Below are 20,635 nucleotides of genomic sequence, written 5' to 3' on the forward strand. Positions count from 1 at the left end.
ATTTTTTCAAAGGCTTAATTGTTCTGCTCTAAGCGTGAATTTGTTAATGGTTTTATTGTTCGGGATCTAGAGTGAATTGTTTAGGGATGTAAATAATGATTGCTAATTGAGTTTTGTTTACTTGGTTGATTAATTTGCAGAATGTATATGGTGCATAGATATTTAGGCATCATTTATATTGGAATGTAAGTTATTTAAATGGCTTTTCAGAGGTTTAGTGATGATTTAGATTGAGAGATCAGTTATGAATATTAAAGGAAATTGATTTTAATTTAGTGTGTATGTATGGAGAAGTGTTTGGTTGTAGGACAGTGCTTTTGATAACCCTTCTACATTTATTTGTACTGTATATTGGTTTATCATGGGTGTGTATATAACGTGTGTATATATATATATATATATATATATATATATACTGTATCTCTCTCTCTCTCTCTCTCTCTCTCTCTCTCTCTCTCTCTCTCTCTCTCTCTCTCTCTCTCTCTCTCTTTCTCTCTGTCTCTCTGTATATATATACAGTATATATATATAGTTGCATGATGAAGCCACAGTACAAATTCATGGGTGAGGGTGGGTATCGGGCCTGTGTGGCTTAACCCCTTAATCACCTTTGCGGTTATTATCTGATAAGGTGTTTAAGGGGTTAATTGATATCTGAATGTAATTGCAATGTATTGGCTTTTGATTTTTGTTTACTTGGTTGATTCATTTGCAGAATGTATATGGTGCATAGATTTTATGTATCATATATATTGGAATGTGAGGTTTTTCATTGGTTTGTGATGATATACAGTAGATTGTGAGATCAGTTAGGATTTTTAAAGGAAATTGATTTTAATGTAGTGTCTGTATGGAGAAGTGTTTGGTTGTAGGGCAGTATGCTTTTGGTAACCCTTCTACATTTATTTGTACTGTATATTGGTTTATCATGGGTGTGTATATAACGTGTGTATATATATAAAGAGAGAGAGAGATATATACAGTATATATATATATATATATATATATATATATATATACTGTATATATCTCTCTCTCTCTTTCTCTCTGTCTCTCTGTATATATATATACAGTATATATGTATAGTTGCATGATGAAGCCACAGTACAAATTCATGGGTGAAGGGTGGGTATCAGTCCTGTGTGGCTTAACCCCTTAATTACCTTTGCGATTATTATCTGATAAGGTGTTTAAGGGGTTAATTGATATCTGAATGTAATTGCAATGTATTGGCTTTGTATTTGCTATGTATGTTGTGGACAAGACAAGGATTTTTCTGGCAACGGACACTTCGTATTGATGAGGTCAGTAGTACTTTATTTATTTGTATATGCTAGTTAATGTTTTTAATAATGGGCAATTAATCTATTATCCATATCTGGATAATAGTTATTTTGCACATTATTGTACTGTAGGTGTTGGGGGGGAGGGTGTATGTATTGAATGTATAGGCCAGGTTTATTTTTTTTACATTCAGGGTTTGATTCCGTGGTTCTGCGTGGGGCCTATTGAGACCACCTCCATGTATTCTCGGGTATCCCAAGGGTATCAGGCTGGTGGTTCCACGGGTGACACATGCAGGGATGACGATGTGTGGTCCCACTTCTGTGGGGGCACCGCCGACCCGTAGGTGCGGGGATGATGATGTGTGGTCCCACTTCTGTGGGGGCACCGCGGACCCGTAGTGAACACCCGTGAGTTCCCCAGACCCCCGAGGGAACCACCCGAAGCCCCGCAGACACCTGTGGGTTTGACCCGGGGCTCCCAGACATCCTTGGGCCTACCGTGGGGACCCAATTGTGGCCCATGGTGACCCAAGGAGACCACCTGGGTGCCATGGTGCTGGCAGGATCCACCAGCAGGCCTCCAGAACCTGTGTAAAAAGGGCTGCTGGTAAACTGTAGGTCTGTCCAGGTGCCCTGCCAGCCCACCGGGGACTAGCGTGGGGCTGCGTACCCTGTATGTAAAAGGATAAATCTTGTATTTATGGGGGGGGGGGCACAGGGGGTGGGTAATGTATTTAATAAATATAATGCTGTTTATTGTGGGTCATTGTACTGTTTTTATTGTGGGTACTGGGGGTGGGGTGTTTCCCCAACGGTATGTGGGTAGGCCTCCCTTGTGGGTACTGACTGGGTGGTTAGGCCTCACGGGGGGGGGGGTTAGTGTGGGAGGGTATGTAGGCATCCCGAGTGGTGGGTGAGGGTGGGTTAACCCCTTCATGACTGTAGCGGTTAATAACCGCTATGGTGATTAAGGGGTTAGGGGACATTACTTTGGATGTTTTAATTTTTGTCTCTATTTTGCAGAAGCGGAGGGGCCATGGCCAGGATGGGGGGGGGGGGGTAATGGTATGTGGGTAGGGGGTGAGGGTGGTTAGACCTCACAGTATGCACATTGGGTTCCCCCCCTCCCCACATTTACATACACTGCACTGACAGCAATGCAGGGAGGGAGATTTACTGTAACAGAAACATCTCTCTGCCTTCAGTGTAATCTGTTTAAAGACACCTCCCCCCTCCCTTATGTTTCTGTTAAATATCTCTGCCTTCAGTGTAATCTGTTTAACAGATACATTAGGGGGGAGGGGGCTTTACATCTCTCTGCCTTCAGTGTAATCTGTTTAACAGAAACATTAGGGGGGAGGGGTTTTTAAACAGATTACACTGAAGGCAGGGAGATACAGGGGATGTACTGTATTGTTCATCATGTATTTTGTTTATTGCAATGCTGTGTATAATGTATAAGGTTTTTTACAATTAGATAGATGTAATCCTTGGTATTGTAAGGGTTAGCTTTGGTTTTAAATTGTGTTTTCTGGTTGGTACTTACAGTATATATTGATTTTTGTTTACTTGATTGGTTAAAATAGTTGACTTGTTTGGAAGTGTTTGTATTTACTGGTACAGTAGCTTGCAATTATATTGTTAACATTCATTTGCAGAATGTATATAGTGCATAAATTGTATGCATCATTTATACAATGTAAATGCAATGTACTGTGTGGATTGGAATGTTATGTTTTATATTGTAAAATCAGTTAGGATTATTAAATGGATTATTATTATTGTCTGTATGGAGAAGCGTTATTTGTAGGACAGTAGGATTTTGATAACCATTCTACAGTACATGTATTTGTATATTGGTTCATCATGTGTGTGTATATACTGTGTGTATATACTGTACATACTGTATATATCTATATCTATCTATCTATAGATATATATTTATAGATATATACAGTATGAACAGTATATACACACAGTATATACACACACATGATGAACCAATATACAAATACATGTACTGTAGAATGGATAGAATAGAATATATATATATATATATATATATATATATATATATGTATACAGTATATATATACACAGTATATACTGTATATGTATAGGGATTGTTATTATATATATACTGTATATATATACAGTATATATATACAGTATATATTTATTTCTCTTCATGTATTTATTTATTTATGTAAATTTATTTATTAATTGTGGGGCTGCTGTGCGTGAATTTTTTTTTATTGGGGGTAGCGGGGGTGAGGGGGGTGTTTGGCCCTTGGTGTGAGTTTAGGACTTGCAGCAGCAGCACAATTAATAAATAAATCTAAATAAATAAATAAATAAATGAATATAAATAAATACATTTAAAATACATTTTTATTGATAGTGTAGATGTGCAGAGTTTCTCCGGAGCTGAACCGCGTTGGTTTCAGGTCTGGGGACCCCCTGCTCCCCGAGATACAGGCCCCTTTAGGGGGTGCCGGTATCCCTCTGCTCTGCTTGGTTTACAGGCCGCGATCACGTGATCGGGCCCTTTAAACCAAGCAGAGGGATACCGGCACCTCATAAAGGGGGCTGTATCTCGGGGAGTAGGGGGTCCCCAGACCTGAAACCAACGTGGTTCAGCTCCGGAGACCCCCTGCACATCGACACTATCAATAAAAATGTATTTCAAATGTATTTATTGTCATTTATTTATTTATTTAGATTTATTTATTTATTTTTTGGCGGCTGCTGTGTGTGAGTTTTTTTTTATTGTGTGTAGCGGGGGTGGGTGAAGGGGGTATTAGCCCCAACGGTGCTTGTTTAGGGCTTGCGGGGGGGTAGCGGGAGGGCTTAACCCCTTCATGACCGTAGCGGTATTAACTGCTACGGTCGTGAAGGAGTTAAGTGCACCCGCAACCCCCCCGCAAGTCCTAAACTCACACCAAGGGCCAAATACCTCCCTCACCCATCCCCACTACCCACAATAAAGCGGGCACAGTGGGTTAACCCCTTCATTGCCTTAGCGGCTATCCGCTATGGTAATGAAGCAGCATTTCTGTATTTTTAATAATATTGAGCAGGAGCAGGGGGGGTCCCTGAGCATTAATTTCTGGCTCAGGGAACCCCCTGCTCACTGTACAATATTATTAAAATACAGAAATGCTGCTTCTTTACCATAGCGCATAGCCGCTAAGGTAAAGAACGAGTGTTTATTTACTGTATATATGTGTTTTATTTATACTGTACGTGTGCAGAGGGTCTCCGGAGCAGAACCGCACTGGTTTCAGGTCTGGGTACCCCCTGCTCCCCGAGATACAGGCCCCTTTAGGGGGTGCCAGTATCCCTCTGCTCTGCTTGGTTTACAGGCCCCAATCACGTGATCGGGACCTTTAAACCAAGCAGAGGGATACCGGCACCTCATAAAGGGGGCTGTATCTCAGGGAGCAGGGGGTCCCCAGACCTGAAACCAACGCGGTTCAGCTCCGGAGACCCCCTGCACATCTACACTATCAATAAAAATGTATTTAAAATAATTTTTAATGTGCCAATGTTTGCGCAGAGAGAGAGCAGCGGTTCTCTCTCTGCTGCAAACACATCTTGCCCCCGCCGCCCATACAGTAGTATCATTTATGTATGTGCATATACAGTACTGTATGTGTACAGTACTGTATGTTAGGGGTTATAGTGTAGTTGTTATACAGTATATATATATATACAGTATATATACTGCATTACAATTCATTATAGGGGACGGCTTCAACGAGAACAGCTCGCAAGCGCCACCATGTGTTTTTACACGGCATTGCAGTATTTAAGCCAGCCGGAATAAAATGCTTAAATCCCTGCCGGGAAAATAACGCAATGCACTCTGGCAGAAAACGATCAGAAACCTGAATACACCCGGGTATACCCGAATTCGCGGGACTAGCCGAGCGAGAATAAAGTGTGTCGCCAGTGTATGTATACAGTATATATTATATATTATATTATCAGTATATATCAGTATATATTATACAGTATATATATGTATGTATATATATATATGTATATATATATATATATATATATATATATATATATATATATATATATATATATATATATATATATATATGTATATATATATATATATATATATATATATATATATATATATATATATGAGAACAAAAATTGTAGCGCCAGAGTAGAACTGCAAGTGTTTTACCTATTGGTAGACTATAGTGAATAATTAAATTAGATCTTGTGTATATAGTGCAAAAATGTATATTACAAAATGTGATAATATTAAAATAGAAAATGCAATGAAAAATACATAATAATCAATAAACTGTATAGTGAAACACAAACACCTTAAGTGAAAAAAGGAGGTGCAAAAGTGCAAAAAAGAGAAAATAAATAAAGTCCAACCAGTCCTTTAAATGTTAGTCCATGAATGGAGGTAAATGATGCTGACAAGGGGGTCTCCGGCTGCTCTCACATGGGATAAACCACATCCACGGATATCTACAAACAGAAAAAGAGAGAGAGAGAGCGCACGCTCCATAGCATAACACTGTGTATTTATAATGAAAAAAGGAAGGGGAAGGGGGGGGGGAGGATTCACACTCACAAGATAAAAATGGTTAAAAGGCAATTTGTGATTATATCACCACCATCCGGTTCTGTGCTGCGAAATTGCGTCTCTGTGGGCTCCTTCAGGACTGCCAGTAGAAGTCACCGCTCACCGGATTCCTGGGGTGCCGTTTGCCATCAGATTGCCGTCCAAGAACACAGCTCTCCACTCCGAATGGCCGCCGTATAGAACTCACGCTGGATGTGGCCTCGTGCGCATGCGCAGCGTCGTAGTGATGTAATCGCGCTATCAGAGTCCCTGACGCGTTTCGTCACCGCTGGGTGACTTTCTCAAAGGGCTGAACTCTGATTGGCTCTAGTATACCATGTGACAGAGGCTTGGGGGGAGAAAGGATGTGACGTCATTGAAAGCTTGTCACATGGTACTAGAGCCAATCAGAGTAGGGATGGATTTCCCACGCTCTGATTGGCTACCATACCATGTGAGGCCGGTCATATTTCTATTAATGATGTCATCTTAAAGGAAATTGAAGCAAAGCCATTCTGATTGGCTGTGCTTTCATTGCCTTTAAGTGACGTCATCATTTTAATTTTTATCGGCCAAAACACATGGTTTTCACAGCCCAATCAGGGCCGTGGGAACCATATGATGAAAATGTGACGTCATAGGCCTTTAAAAGCCTATGTTGTCTCATTTTGAAGCCAGACGCCGAGGAGGAAGGACCTCCGGAGAAGAAAGAAGACCAGGGCGTGGCCGAAGATGGAAAGAAGACCCCGCCCCGCCCGGAAGAAGATAGAAGAAAGAACAATACAGATGAAAATGAAGAGGGATTACAATTAGAAGACCCGTGGATTGATTTGGATTTTTAGTTTAATGTTTATTTTTTGTATGGTTTTTTATTTTATGGGTTCCTGTGCCTGGTGGATTGGTTCGTGAGTAAGGTGCGCAACGGGAGTCGGTGGGGGCAAGTAATGGTAAGTGAACTAAAGAAATGTATTTTATTTAACTTGTTAATTTTTTTAAAAGTTTTTTTAACATGTGTATTTTTTTTGTGGTATATCATTTCTTGCAACTGTATGTATGTATGTATATATGTCTAGAGAGATATATACATACAGGGTAAGAAATGCTGTTGTTTTAAAAGCTTTCTTTCATGTGTTTTAAAATAATTTGTCTATGCTGCTATGCTTTATTGTGTGTTTAAAGTATTTTAAAATTAGAAAGATGTAATTGTTAATATTGTGTGCTTGTGTTCAGGGTTAGCCTTGGTTTTAAAGTTTGTATTCTGGTTGGTACTTATATTTTTTCACATGCTGAATTGTTCTGCTCGAGGCGTGAATTAGTTAATTGTTTCATTGTTCGGGATGGACTGTCAATTGTTTAGGGATGTAAATAATGATTGCTAATTGATTTTTGTTTACTTGATTGGTTAAAATAGTTGACTTGTTTGGAGGTACTGTACTGTATTTGTATTTAGCTTGCAATGATATTGTTCACATTCATTTGCAGAATGTATATGGTACATAGATTTTATGCATCATTTATACAATGTAAATGCAATGTATTGATTTGAATGTGAGTTTTTTCATTGGCATTTAATGTTTTAGATTGTAAAATCAGTTAGGATTATTAAAGGAAATTTATTGTAATGTAGTGTGTCTGTATGGAGAAGTGTTATTTGTAGGACAGTATGGTTTTGATAACCCTTCTACATTTATTTGTATATTGGTTCATCATGTGTGTGTATATACTGTATATATATACTAGCTGAGAGACCCGGCGTTGCCCGTGATGTGAACCGTGAATAATTATGTGTTAATGTAGTGTAATAATGTGTACAGAAATTGTTGTGGTGGTAGGGGTGTGTTGACGTGTTGTTGTGTGTGGTGTATGAGCACAGGAGGGTTGTGTGAGTGAGTGTTGTGTGGGTGAGGGCATGTTGTGTGTGTGACTCGAGTGTTGTGTGATGTGTATCAGCACAGGAGTGGTGTGTGTGTAAGTGAGTGTTGAGTGTTGTGTTTTGTTTAATGTATTTTGTGTGTGTGTGTGTGTATGTGTGTTGTGGGTGATTGTTGCTTGTGTGTGTGTGTGGTTGAGTGTGTGGTGTGTGGGTGGATGAGTGAGTGTGGGTGAGTGTGGGTGTTTGGTTGAGTGTGTGTGATGTTGAATAGTGTGTGTATGTTAGTGGTTGTATTTTTTGTGTGGTGTGGGTGGATGACTGAGTGTGTGCTGGGTGTGTGATTTTTGTGTGTGTGATTGAGTGTGGTGTGGGTAGTTGAGTGAGTGTGGGGTGTGTTGGTGAGTGTGGTGTGTGGGGTGTGTGAGTGTTGTTGGTGTAGTGTTGTTTTGTGGGTGTGTGTTGGTCAGTGTTGTGTGTGTATGAGATGATTATTGTTGCATAAAAGTACAGATAGGGGCTAATTAGCATTGTGTGCGTAATTGATGTTATTGGAAGGAAAAGGCGACTGGGTATTGGAGGTGTTGTGTTGTTGTAGATGTTTTAGTGGTGTGTTTGTGTTGTTTGGAAGGGTGTTGTGGTGTTTGAGGTGCAAGAGGAGGGGGGGCATAGACGTGTAAATTGTCATTGTATGTAGTGTGTGTGGTATGATGGTGAAGTTGAGGTGTGTTTCCATAGTTGAGTGTGTTGTGGGGGTAGGGGTGTGTTAAATAGTTGTTGTGTGTGGTGTATGAGCACAGGAGGGTTGTGTGTGTGTGTGTGTGAGTGTTGTGTGGGTGAGGGAGTGTTGTGTGTGATTTGAGTGTTGTTTGATAGTTGTGTGTATGTGTGCGAGTGTGGTATGGGTGTTGTGTGTGTGTGTGTGTAGAGTGTTTGAGTCAGAAATTACACAGACGGCAGAATGATATTTTTAGTTAAAATATATTTTATTATTTATTGTTTGAGGTGATTTTGTGTTGTGTGTGTGTGTTTATGGGCAGGTTTTGGTGTGTGGCCGGTTCATGTTCCAGGGGAGAGGTGTTCCAGAGCACTTAATGTGCATTGGGTTGATTTTGGAGTGTTTGGGGGGTGGTGGGGGGGGGCATCCGTGCGACGGGAGTGTTTGGGGGGTGTTGGGGGGGGCATCCATGCGACGGGAGTTTGGGGGGTGGTGGGGGGGCATCCGTGGGATGGGAGTGTTTGTGGGGTGGTGGGGGGGCATCCGTTGGACGGGAGTGTTTGTGGGGGGGGGGCATCCGTGCGACGGTAGTTTATTAGTGTGGTGCTGGGAGTTATGTGTATGTGGTGCTGGGTTTGGTGTGTATGTATTGTTGGCGCTCCACGTGCGCGCTTGGGATGCGGGCCCTGAACGTAGGTAGTGTTGGCGCTCCACGTGCGTGCTTGGGATGAGGGCCCTGAACGGAGGTAGTGAGAGAGGGTTTGTGGGGTGTTGTGGTGTATGAGAGTTTTTTGTGGGGGGGCATCCAGGCGATGGGTGGGGGGGCATCCGTGCGACGGGAGTGTTTGGGGGGTGGTGGGGGGGCATCCGTGGGACGGGAGTGTTTGTGGGGTGGTGGGGGGGCATCTGTGGGACGGGAGTTTATTAGTGTGGTGCTGGGAGTTATGTGTATGTGGTGCTGGGTTTGGTGTGTATGTATTGTTGGCGCTCCACGTGCGCGCTTGGGATGCGGGCCCTGAACGGAGGTAGTGTTGGCGCTCCACGTGCGCGCTTGGGATGAGGGCCCTGAATGGAGGTAGTGAGAGAGGGTTTGTGGGGTGTTGTGATGTACGGGAGTTATTTGTGGGGGGGCATCCGGGCGATGGGTGGGGGGTCATCCGTGTGACGGGAGTGTTTGGGGGGTGGTGGGGGGGCATCCGTGGGACGGGAGTGTTTGTGGGGTGGTGGGGGGGGCATCCGTGGTACGGGAGTGTTTGGGGGGAGGGGGGCATCCGTGCGACGGGAGTTTATTAGTGTGGTGCTGGGAGTTATGTGTATGTGGTGCTGGGTTTGGTGTGTACTGCACCGACACACTTTATTCGAGCAAATACCCAGTATGTACCTGGCAGATACCTGGAATGCGCCGCTCCTCACCTTTGACAAGCCCCGTTGCGTTTGCCTTCCCAGCCTGGGTTCATGCCTGGCTGACGGGCGGCTGATCTGTTAAATAATGATTAGGATTTAATAGGCTGCAATGCTTCGCGTGTCTACCAGATGGCATAAATTCATGAATTGTAATGCAGTATATATATATATATATATACTGTGCAGTATTGCAGCCAGCGGGAATAAAATGCTTCAATCCCTGCCTGGAAAATAACCCAATGCACTCGGGCAGAAAACAGTCACAAACCTCAATACACCCGGGTATACCCGAATTCGTGGGACTAGCCGAGCTCGAATAAAGTGTGTCGCCAGTGTATGTATTGTTGGCGCTCCACGTGCGCGCTTGGGTTGCGGGCCCTGAACGGAGGTAGTGTTGGCGCTCCACGTGCGCGCTTGGGATGAGGGCCCTGAACGGAGGTAGTGAGAGAGGGTTTGTGGGGTGTTGTGGTGTACGGGAGTTATTTGTGGAGGGGGGCATCCGGGCGACGGGTGGGGGGGCATCCGTGCGACGGGAGTGTTTGGGGTGGGGTGGGGGGGGCATCTGTGCGACGGGAGTGTTTGGGGGGGCATCCGGGCGATGGGAGTGTTTGGGGGGGCATCCGTGGGACGGGAGTGTTTGGGGGGGTTGGGGGGGGGCATCTGTGCGACGGGAGTTCTTGGGGGCATCCGGGTGACGGGAGTGTTTGGGGGGGGTTGGGGGGCATCCGGGCGACGGGAGTGTTTGGGGGGGCATCCGTGGGACGGGAGTGTTTGGGGGGGGCATCCGTGCGACGGGAGTTTATTAGTGTGGTGCTGAGAGTTATGTGTATGTGGTGCTGGGTTTGGTGTGGATGTATTGTTGGCGCTCCACGTGCTTGCTTGGGATGAGGGCCCTGAACTGAGGTAGTGAGAGAGGGTTTGTGGGGTGTTGTGGTGTACGGGAGTTATTTGTGGGGGGGGGGGCATCCGGGCGACGGGAGTGGTTGGGGGGGGGGGGTGGGGGGCATCCGGGCGAAGGGAGTGGTTGGGGGGGCATCCGTGGGACGGGAGTGTTTGGGGGGGTGGGGGGGGGGCATCCGGGAGACGGGAGTGTTTGGGGGGTGGGAGGGGGCATCCGGGCGACGGGAGTGTTTGGGGGGGAGGCATCCGTGCGACGGGAGTTTATTAGTGTGGTGCGGGCGGTATACAGGTGTGTATGTATTGTTGGCGCTCCACGTGCGCGCTTGGGATGCGGGCCCTGAACGGAGGTAGTGAGAGAGGGTTTGTGGGGTGTTGTGGTGTACGGGAGTTATTTGTGGGGGGGGGCATCCGGGCGACGGGAGTGTTTGGGGGGGGTGGGGGGGCATCCGGGCGACGGGAGTGTTTGGGGGGGGTGGGGGGGCATCCGGGCGACGGGAGTGTTTGGGTGGGGGGTGGGGGGGGCATCTGTGGGACGGGAGTGTTTGGGGGGGGGTGGGGGGGCCGGTATCCAGGAGGGTTTGTTGTGTAGATTGAAACACGGATGTGGCAGCAGGGTGAAGGCGAGATGTGTGGTCCCTGGAGGTGTTTATTTGTGGTGCATAAAGCAGACATGTGTGAGGAGGTGTATTAGAATGGAATGAGTGCTATGTCATATAGTGAAGCATTGATGTTGCAGGAGTGTTAAGGTGATGTGTGAGGCCCTACTGGGAGAGGTGTGGCATGCGTTTGTGGTGTGCATTGGTGGGGGGTGGTTGTGAACAGGTGGTGTGTGTTCCGTGATGGTGTGTTGTGTGGAGGTGGGGTGAGCGTGCGGTGTTGTGTGAGGGTGGGTAGTGTTGCAGTGGTGAAAAGAATATATATATAGCTAAGAGTCTATACCTGATTCCGCAATTGTTTTGGTTGAGAGGTGAGAGCGTCGTCTCCCAGAGCAATGAGGGTTAGGTGCTGTGAAGCGTTACCAAATCTCCCAGAGAACTGAGATTTAGGTGCTGTGAAGCATTCCCAAAGGTCAGTGAGGGCTGGGAGAGTGTGGCAGTGGTGTTGGTGTGTTTGGTGTGTTGGGCGCAGGCCAATGAGAGGTGTGCGGGGGCGGGTGTGGGGCCAAGGGAGCAATCTCATTGGGCCGAGTCAGTGGTGTGAGGTGTGCGGGGGCGGGTGGGCCAAGGGAGCAATGTCATTGGCCTGAGGCAGGTCCAATGGGATTGCCGCTAGGGACACAGAGAGGGACACAGGGAGACACATACAGACCCGGACACATAGGACACTTTCAGAAATATATAGTATATATATATATATATATACTGTATATATAGTTGCATGATGAAGCAACTGTACAAATTCATGGGTGAAGGGTGGGTATCGGGCCAGTGTGGCTTAACCCCTTTATTACCTTTGCGGTTATTATCCGATAAGGTGTTTAAGGGGTTAATTGATTTCTGAATGTAATTGATATGTATTGGCTTTGTTTTGGCAATGTATTTTGTGGACAAGACAAGAATGTTGCTGGCGATGGAGACTTCTTCTTGATGAGGTCAGTAGCACTTTATTATTTATTTGAATATGTTAGTTAATGTTTTTAATAATGGGCAATTAATCTATTATCCATATCTGAATAATAGTTATTTTGCACATTATTGTACTGTAGGTGTTGTGGGCGGGGGGGGGGGGGGGGGTTGTATGTATTGAATGTTTAGGCCAGGTTTATTTTTTTTTACATTCAGGGTTTGTTCCGTGGTTCCGCATGAGACCTCTGGAGACCACCTGTGGTTTCCTCGAGTATCTCATGGGTACCAAGCTGGTGGTTCCACGGGTGACACATGCGGGGATGAAGCGGTGGCCTCACATCTGTGGGGGCAACGCGGACCCGTAGTCTGTGGGGATGAAGCTGTGGTCCCACTTCTGTGTGGGCACCGCCGACCCGTAGGTGCGGGGATGAAGATGTGTTGTCCCACTTCTGTGGGGGCACCACGGACCCGTAGTGAGCACCCGTAAGTTCCCCAGACCCCCGTGGGAACCACCCGAGGCCCGGCAGACACCTGTGGGTCTGACCCGGGGCTCCCAGACATCCTTGGGCCTACCGTGGGGACCCAATTGTGGCCCACAATGACCCAAGGAGACCACCTGGGGGCCATGGTGCTGGCGGGACCCACCAGCAGGCCTCCAGAACCTTTTTGAAAAGGGCTACTGGTACCCTGTACGTCTGTCAGGTGCCCCGCCAGCCCATCGGGGACTCGCGTGGGGCTGCGTTATGAACCCTGTTTGTAAAAGGATAAATCTTGTATTTATGGGGGGGCACAGGGGGTGGGTAATGTATTTAATAAATATAATGATGTTTATTTTGGGTCACTATTGTTTTTATTGTGCGTACTGGGGGCGGGGGGGGGGTTCCCCAACGGTATGTGGGTAGGCCTCCCTTGTGGGTAGTGGGTGAGGGGGGTTAGGCCTCACGGGGTGAGGGGTTAGTGTGGGAGGTTATGTAGGCATCCCGAGTGGTGGGTGAGGGTGAGTTAACCCTTTAATGACTGTAGTGGTTAATAAACCCTATGGTGATTAAGGGGTTAGGGGACATTACTTTGGATGTTTTAATTTTTGTGTCTGTTTTGCAGAAGCGGAGGGGCCATGGCCAGGATGGGGGGGGCTAACGGTCTGTGGGTAGTGGGTGAGGGTGGTTAGACCTCACATTATGCACATTGGGTACCCCCCCTCCCCAAATTTACATAAACTGCACTCACAGCAACACAGGCAGGGAGATTTAACAGACACATTAGGGGGAGGGGGCTTTCCACAGATCACAGTCAAGGAGGTTGTGTTATAACCCACTCCCCCTCCCCACATTTACATAAACTGCACTCACAGCAACACAGGCAGGGAGATTTAACAGACACATTAGGGGGAGGGGGCTTTATACAGATTACACTCAAGGCAGGGAGATTTAACAGAAAAATTAGGGGGGAGGGGGCTTTAAACAGATTACACTCAAGGCAGGGAGATTTAACAGAAACATAAGTGGGGAGGGGGCTTTACACAGATTACACTCAAGGCAGGGAGATACAGGAGATGTACTGTACTGTATGTTGTTTATTGCAATGCTTCAATGTGTGTACAGTATAATGTTTATTACAATTAGATAGATGTAATCCTTGGTATAGTAAGGGTTAGCCTTGGTTTTACATTTTGTTTTCTGGTTGGTACTTATACAGTATATTGATTTTTGTTTACTTGATTGGTTAAAATAGTTGACTTGTTTGGAGTACAGTATTTATATTTAGCTTGCAATGATATTGTTCACATTCATTTGCAGAATGTATATGGTGCATAGATTTTATGCATCATAAATACAATGTAAATGCAATGTATTGATTGGAATGTGAGGTTTTTCATTGGCATTTGATGATTTAGATTGTAAGATCAGTTAGGTTTATTAAAGGAAATTCATTGTAATGTAGTGTGTCTGTATGGAGAAGTGTCATTTGTAGTACAGTATGGTTTTGATAACCCTTCTACATTTATTTGTACAGTATATTGGTTCATCATTTGTGAATTTTTTTTATTGTGGGTAGCGGGGATGGGTGATGGGGGTATTAGCCCCAACGATGGTTGTTTAGGGCTTGCGGGGGAGTAGCGGGAGGGGTTAACCCCTTCATGACCGTAGCGGTATTAACTGCTACGGCCGTGAAGGGGTTAAGTGTACCCGCAACCCCCCGCAAGTCCTAAACTCACACCAAGGGCCAAATACCCCCTTCACCCACCCCCGCTACCCACAATAAAGCGAGCACGGTGGGTTAACCCCTTCATTGCCTTAGCGGCTATCAGCTATGGTAATGAAGCAGCATTTCTGTATTTTTAATAATATTGTGCAGGAGCAGGGGGTCCCCTGAGCTTTGATTTGTGGCTCATGGAACCCCCTGCTCACTGTACAATATTATTAAAAATACAGTCATGCTGCTTCGTTACCATAGCACATAGCCGCAAAGGTAAGGAATGAGTGTTTATTTATATATGTGTATTATTCATACTGTAGATGTGCAGAGGGTCTCCGGAGCTGAACCGCTGTGGTTTTAGGGCCGGGGACACCCTGCTTCCCGAGATACAGGCCCCTTTAGGGGGTGCTGGTATCCCTCTGCTTTGTTTACGTGCCACGGTCATGTGATCGGGACCTTTAAATGCAGAGGGATACCGGCACCTCATAAAGCGGGCTGTATCTCGGGAAGCAGTGGGTCCCCGGACCTGAAACCAACGCGGTTCAGCTCCAGAGACCCCCTGCACATCTACACTATGAATAAAAATGTATTTGAAATAATTCTTAATGTGCCGATGTTTGCGCAGAGAGAGCAGTGGTTCTCTCTCTGCTGCAAACACATCTCGCCCCCGCCGGCCTATAGTATCATTGATGTGCATATAGTATACAGTACTGTATGTGTACAGTACTGTATGTTAGGGGTTATAGGGGTTGTTGTTATACAGTGTATATATATATATATATATATATATATACCTATATACTGCATTACAATTCATGAATTTATGCCATCTGGCGGACAGGCGAAGCATTGCAACCTAGTAAATCCTGAACCATTATCAATTAACACATCAACCGCGCGTCAGCCGGGCATGACCCCTGGCTGGGACCGCGGCATGCTCTGGGTGAACAGCGTGGCATTCCAGGAACATGGCAGGGACAAACCGGTGATTTGTTAGAATAAAGTGTGCCGCAGCAGTAATACATAAATCTTGACCCCTTGCAGACACACTTACCAGAATGCCCTCCTACTGTCTCTGTACATTCTTCCTACCTGTCAATTAGATTGTAAGCTCTTCGGAGCAGCTCTTCTTCCTTTTCCTAAATGTTACTTTTATGTCTGATTCACTTCTTCCCATTATTTTTTATTTATATTATAGTTTATTTGATTGTCGTGTGTTTTACTACTGTGAAGCGCTATGTAGATTAATGGCGCTATATAAATAAAGACATACATATGAACATGGTGACACATAGGCCCAGATCCACAAAGTATCCATTAACTTAGGGCTCACAACGTCATTTTATCAATATTAGTAACAGATGTTTATTCCTTCAGGTTAACGCCAATTCACAAAGCTAATGATATGCAAAAACAATGGCATTTAGTTTTCTCATTAAAATAGGTTTCATGACATGTTAAATCAGCACTACCTCGCGTTGGCCCAACATGACACACTCCACACCTGTCTTACCTAAAGGTGCGTTAGTCTGGGTTTTAGAGGACAGAAGGAGAGCGACTCTTCTTAGAGTGTCAAGTGCTATTTGTATCCCCACAAACACCATGTGGGGAGACAACTGTGCACAAAAAGGAGCATACATGAAAAACCTGGGAGCTATGGTAATTGAATATGCTAAGTATATTTTAATAACCCCGTTTAGCATATCTCCTAGGTATCTAAAGTGTGCTCCTTTTTTTGCACAGCTGTTTCTCCACTTATTATTTGAAGGTGGGTTTGTGGGGATATATACATCACTTAAGGCTCTACCTAAAATAGGCCTCTCTCTCAAGCACATGTTTACATTGTTTACAGTAGCACTAATATATTTATAGATACTAATATATATGCTGTATTTATGATGTGAGGGTGGGTTTTGGAGTTCTGAAGCTTGCTGAGTTATTGCAACTGTTGTTTGGAGGTGTGGCCCCTCCTCCCCTGGGTTTAAAGCTCGCCCCGCCCCACTTTCCAATTAGCAGTTTTTATCATGTTCCTGTGTATCACAGACCCAGTAGGTTTTTCTCCCTCCAGCAAAAAAGAGAGGTACATGAGAATTTTACCAGGTAGTGTTAGGACCTGCAAATTGGTCATGCCTTGAAGTTGGCTGCGGGCTTACAACGCTTTGGCCAAAGTGTTTAACTAAATGACCCTTAGGGCTGTTCTATAGTGCGCGTGCATGCTACGTGGCAATTTTAGTTGGCTGAGGTTAGTCAGCCGTTCTATAATGGTTACATAGTTACATAGTTACATAGTAGATGAGGTTGAAAAAAGACGTATGTCCATCAAGTTCAACCTATGCTAAATTTAGACAACAGATACTTTATTCTATATCTATACTTACTTATTGATCCAGAGGAAGGCAAACAAAAAACCCCATTAAGGGGAAAAATTCATTCCTTCCTGACTCCAAGAATTGGCAATCGGATTAATCCCTGGATCAACATCCTTCCCATGTATACTTATTTGGTATATCCCTGTATACCTTTCCCATCTAAAAAGATGTCCAACCTTTTTATGAACAAATCTATTGTATCTGCCATCACAGTCTCCATGGGTAATGAATTCCACATTTTAACTGCCCTTACTGTAAAGAACCCTTTCCTTTGTTGCTGGTGAAATTTCTTTTCCTCCAACCTTCAGGGATGGCCCCAAGTCCTTTGTACTGCCTGTGGGATGAATAGTTCTTTTGAAAGCTCCTTGTATTGTCCCTGAATATATTTGTATATAGTTATCATATCCCCTCTTAGACGCCTCTTTTCTAATGTTATAAAATCTAATTTAGCTAGCCTCTGCTCATAAGTTCGAATGTCCATCCCCTTTATTAATTTGGTGGCTCTTCTCTGCACTCTCTCTAGTTCCATAATGTCTTTTCTTAGGATTGGTGCCCAAAATTGTACTCCATATTCAAGGTGTGGTCTTAATAATGCTTTGTAAAGGGGCATAATTATGTTTACTTCCCTTCCATCCATTGCCCGTTTGATGCAAGATAAGATCTTGTTTGCCTTTGCAGCTACTGCATGACATTGGGCACTATTGCTAAGCCTGCTGTCTACAAGCACTCCTAAATCCTTCTCCAAAAAGGATTCCCCCAATATATCTCCATTTAATTTGTAAGTCGCCTTTTTATTCTTGCATCCCAAATGCATAACCTTACATGTATCTGTATTAAACCTCATTTGCCTTTTACCTGCCCAAGTTTCCAGTCTCTCCAAGTCCTTCTGAAGAGAAATTACATCGTGCTCTGATTCTATTACCTTACACAATTTAGTATCATCAGCAACGATGGAGACTTTGCTCTCGATCCCAACCTCAAGGTCATTAATAAACAAGTTAAAAAGCAGGGGTCCCAGTACCGATCCTTGAGGTACTCCACTCACGACTTTAGCCCAACCTGAAAAAGTTCCATTTATGACAACCCTCTGTTGTCTGTCCTTTAACCAGTTTTCAATCCAGGTGCATATATTATTACTGAGTCCAATTTTCTTTATTTTGTACACCAACCTCTTGTGTGAAACCGTATCAAAAGCCTTTGCAAAATCTAAGTAGACCACATCAACTGCATTACCCTGGTCTAAATTCCTACTTACCTCCTCAAAGAAACAAATAAGGTTAGTTTGGTAAGATCTATCCTTCATAAATCCATGCTGACTATTACTAATAATTTTGTTTTCCATTAGGTATTCCTGAATATTATCCCGTATTATACCTTCAAGAAGTTTCCCTACTATTGAAGTCAGGCTTACAGGTCTGTAATTCCCCGGGTGTGATCTAGCTCCCTTTTTAAATATAGGCACCACATCTGCTTTACGCCAATCTTGTGATACTGAGCAAGTGGAAATGGAGTCCTTGAATATTAAATATAATGGTTTTGCTATTACTGAGCTTAACTCCTTGAGAACTCTTGGATGTATGCCATCGGGGCCAGGTGCCTTATTTACTTAAATTTTTTCAAGTCGCTTATGAACTTCTTCCTCAGTTAACCAATTGGTCCTTAATATGGAGGTTGTGGGTTCCTCCTGTGGTGCTACTATTGAACTTGATTCTTCCCTAGTAAACACAGAGGCAAAGAATTTGTTTAATACCTCGGATTTTTCCTTATCTCCAATAATCTGCCTACCCATCTCACACTGAAAGGGTCCTATATTTTCTTTTCTCATTTTTTTGTTATTAAGGTACTTAAATAACTTTTTAGGGTTGACCTTACTTTCTTTTGCAATCCTTTTTTCATTATCCATTTTTGCTAATTTAATTGCCCTTTTGCAATTTTTGTTATTCCTTATAATTCTGATACAATGTCTCTTTCCCTTCTGACTTAAAGAATCTAAACGTCTTCCTCTTCTTGTCCATTTCCTCCCCTACCTGTTTATTTAGCTACATTGGTTTTGACTTATTTCTTTTATACTTATTACCCAAGTGTATACACTGATAAGTGTGCTTTTCTAACAATGTTTTAAAGACTGCCCATTTATCTTCTACATTTTTCCCTGCAAAAACATCATCCCATTGTAATACTACTGGATTAGACCTCAGTTTATTAAAATCTGCCTTTCTAAAGTTTAAAATCTTTGTTGAACCCAAGTAATCTGTTTTTTGATCATTTATTTCAAATGAGACCATGTTATGATCACTGTTACCTAAATGTTCCAGGACTTGAATATTTGTTATTACTTCTACATTGTTTGATACTGCTGCGGCACAGTTTATTCGAGCATTTGCCCGTTCTGTGCCGCAGCAGTAGCCTGGCGCGCGCCCGAGTGTGACGGGCGCACGCCGAAGCAGCGGAAGAGCGCCCTCCGATCGGGGCGCTCTCCCTACCGCTGCCGGGTCCGCCGGGTCCCCCGGAACCCCCTGCCGCTGTCCCGCGATCGCGGGACACCAGGGCTCCCTCGGGGAGCTCCTGGACACGCGTGCAGGGGGCGCACGCTCCCGATGACACGTGACCGCGCGTCTATGACGCGCGGCACGCCGAGGGGCGGCCACTAGCAAGCCGGGAGATTTCCCGGCTTGCGGTACCGACCACACTTCAATAAAGTGTGTCGGTAGTGTATGACCAAATCCAGAACTGCCCCTCTCCTGGTTGGTTCCTCAATAATTTGGGTCATATAATTATCTTTAAGCACCCCCAAAAACCTGTTTCCTTTTGTTGTAACGCTAATCTCAAACCCCAGTCTATGCCTGGATAATTAAAATCCCCCATTATGCAAATATAACCCAGTTTTGATGCCTTCTCCATTTGCAAATGTATTTTAGCTTCCTCAATCTCACAGATATTTGGTGGTTTATAGCATATTCCCACAAACATTTTCTTTATACTTTTACCTCTACTGCTAATTTCTATCCACAAGGTCTCTACATTTTCATCATTCCCTTCATAGACATCATCCCTTATAATAGGTTTTAGATCCGGTTTAACATATAGACATACTCCACCTCCCCTTCTATTTGTTCGAGCCTTCCGAAAAAAGAGAATACCCCTTTAAATTAACTGTCCAGTCATGAGTTTCATCTCACCATGTTTCAGTAATGCCTATGATATCATACGGCTCCCTTGTAGCTATTAATTCAAGCTCCCCAATTTTATCTGTCAGGCTTCTTGCATTAGTAAGCATGCATTTAAGTTTTTTTTCAGCCTGTAATATTATCTTATCTGCTCCTTCCTTTCTGCTCCCACTTGGTTTAGTCTTTAGAAGTTTTCTAGTATTATCTCTATTTACTATGGGTATCTCACTGCTTGTCAAACTTGCACTTGCCCCCATTCTACCCCCATACCACCTTGTATCCTCATCTATTCCATTTAGTTCATTATCTGTTTCATTCCCCTCCCCCCTGCATCCTAGTTTAAAATCTCCTCCAACCTTTCTAGCATTCTCCCCCCTAGCACAGAAGATCCCTCTTCATTGAGGTGCAATCCGTCCCTAGAATATAGACAGCACCTCACAGAAAAGGAGTCCCAGTGCTCTAAAAACCCAAACCCCTCCTTCCTACACCACTTTCTAAGCCATGCATTAACCTCCCTGATCTCTGACTGTCTCCCTACGGTAGCGCATGGCACTGGT

Source organism: Ascaphus truei, chromosome 2 (genome assembly GCF_040206685.1).
Source record: "Ascaphus truei isolate aAscTru1 chromosome 2, aAscTru1.hap1, whole genome shotgun sequence".
NCBI classification, from domain to species: Eukaryota; Metazoa; Chordata; class Amphibia; order Anura; family Ascaphidae; genus Ascaphus; species Ascaphus truei.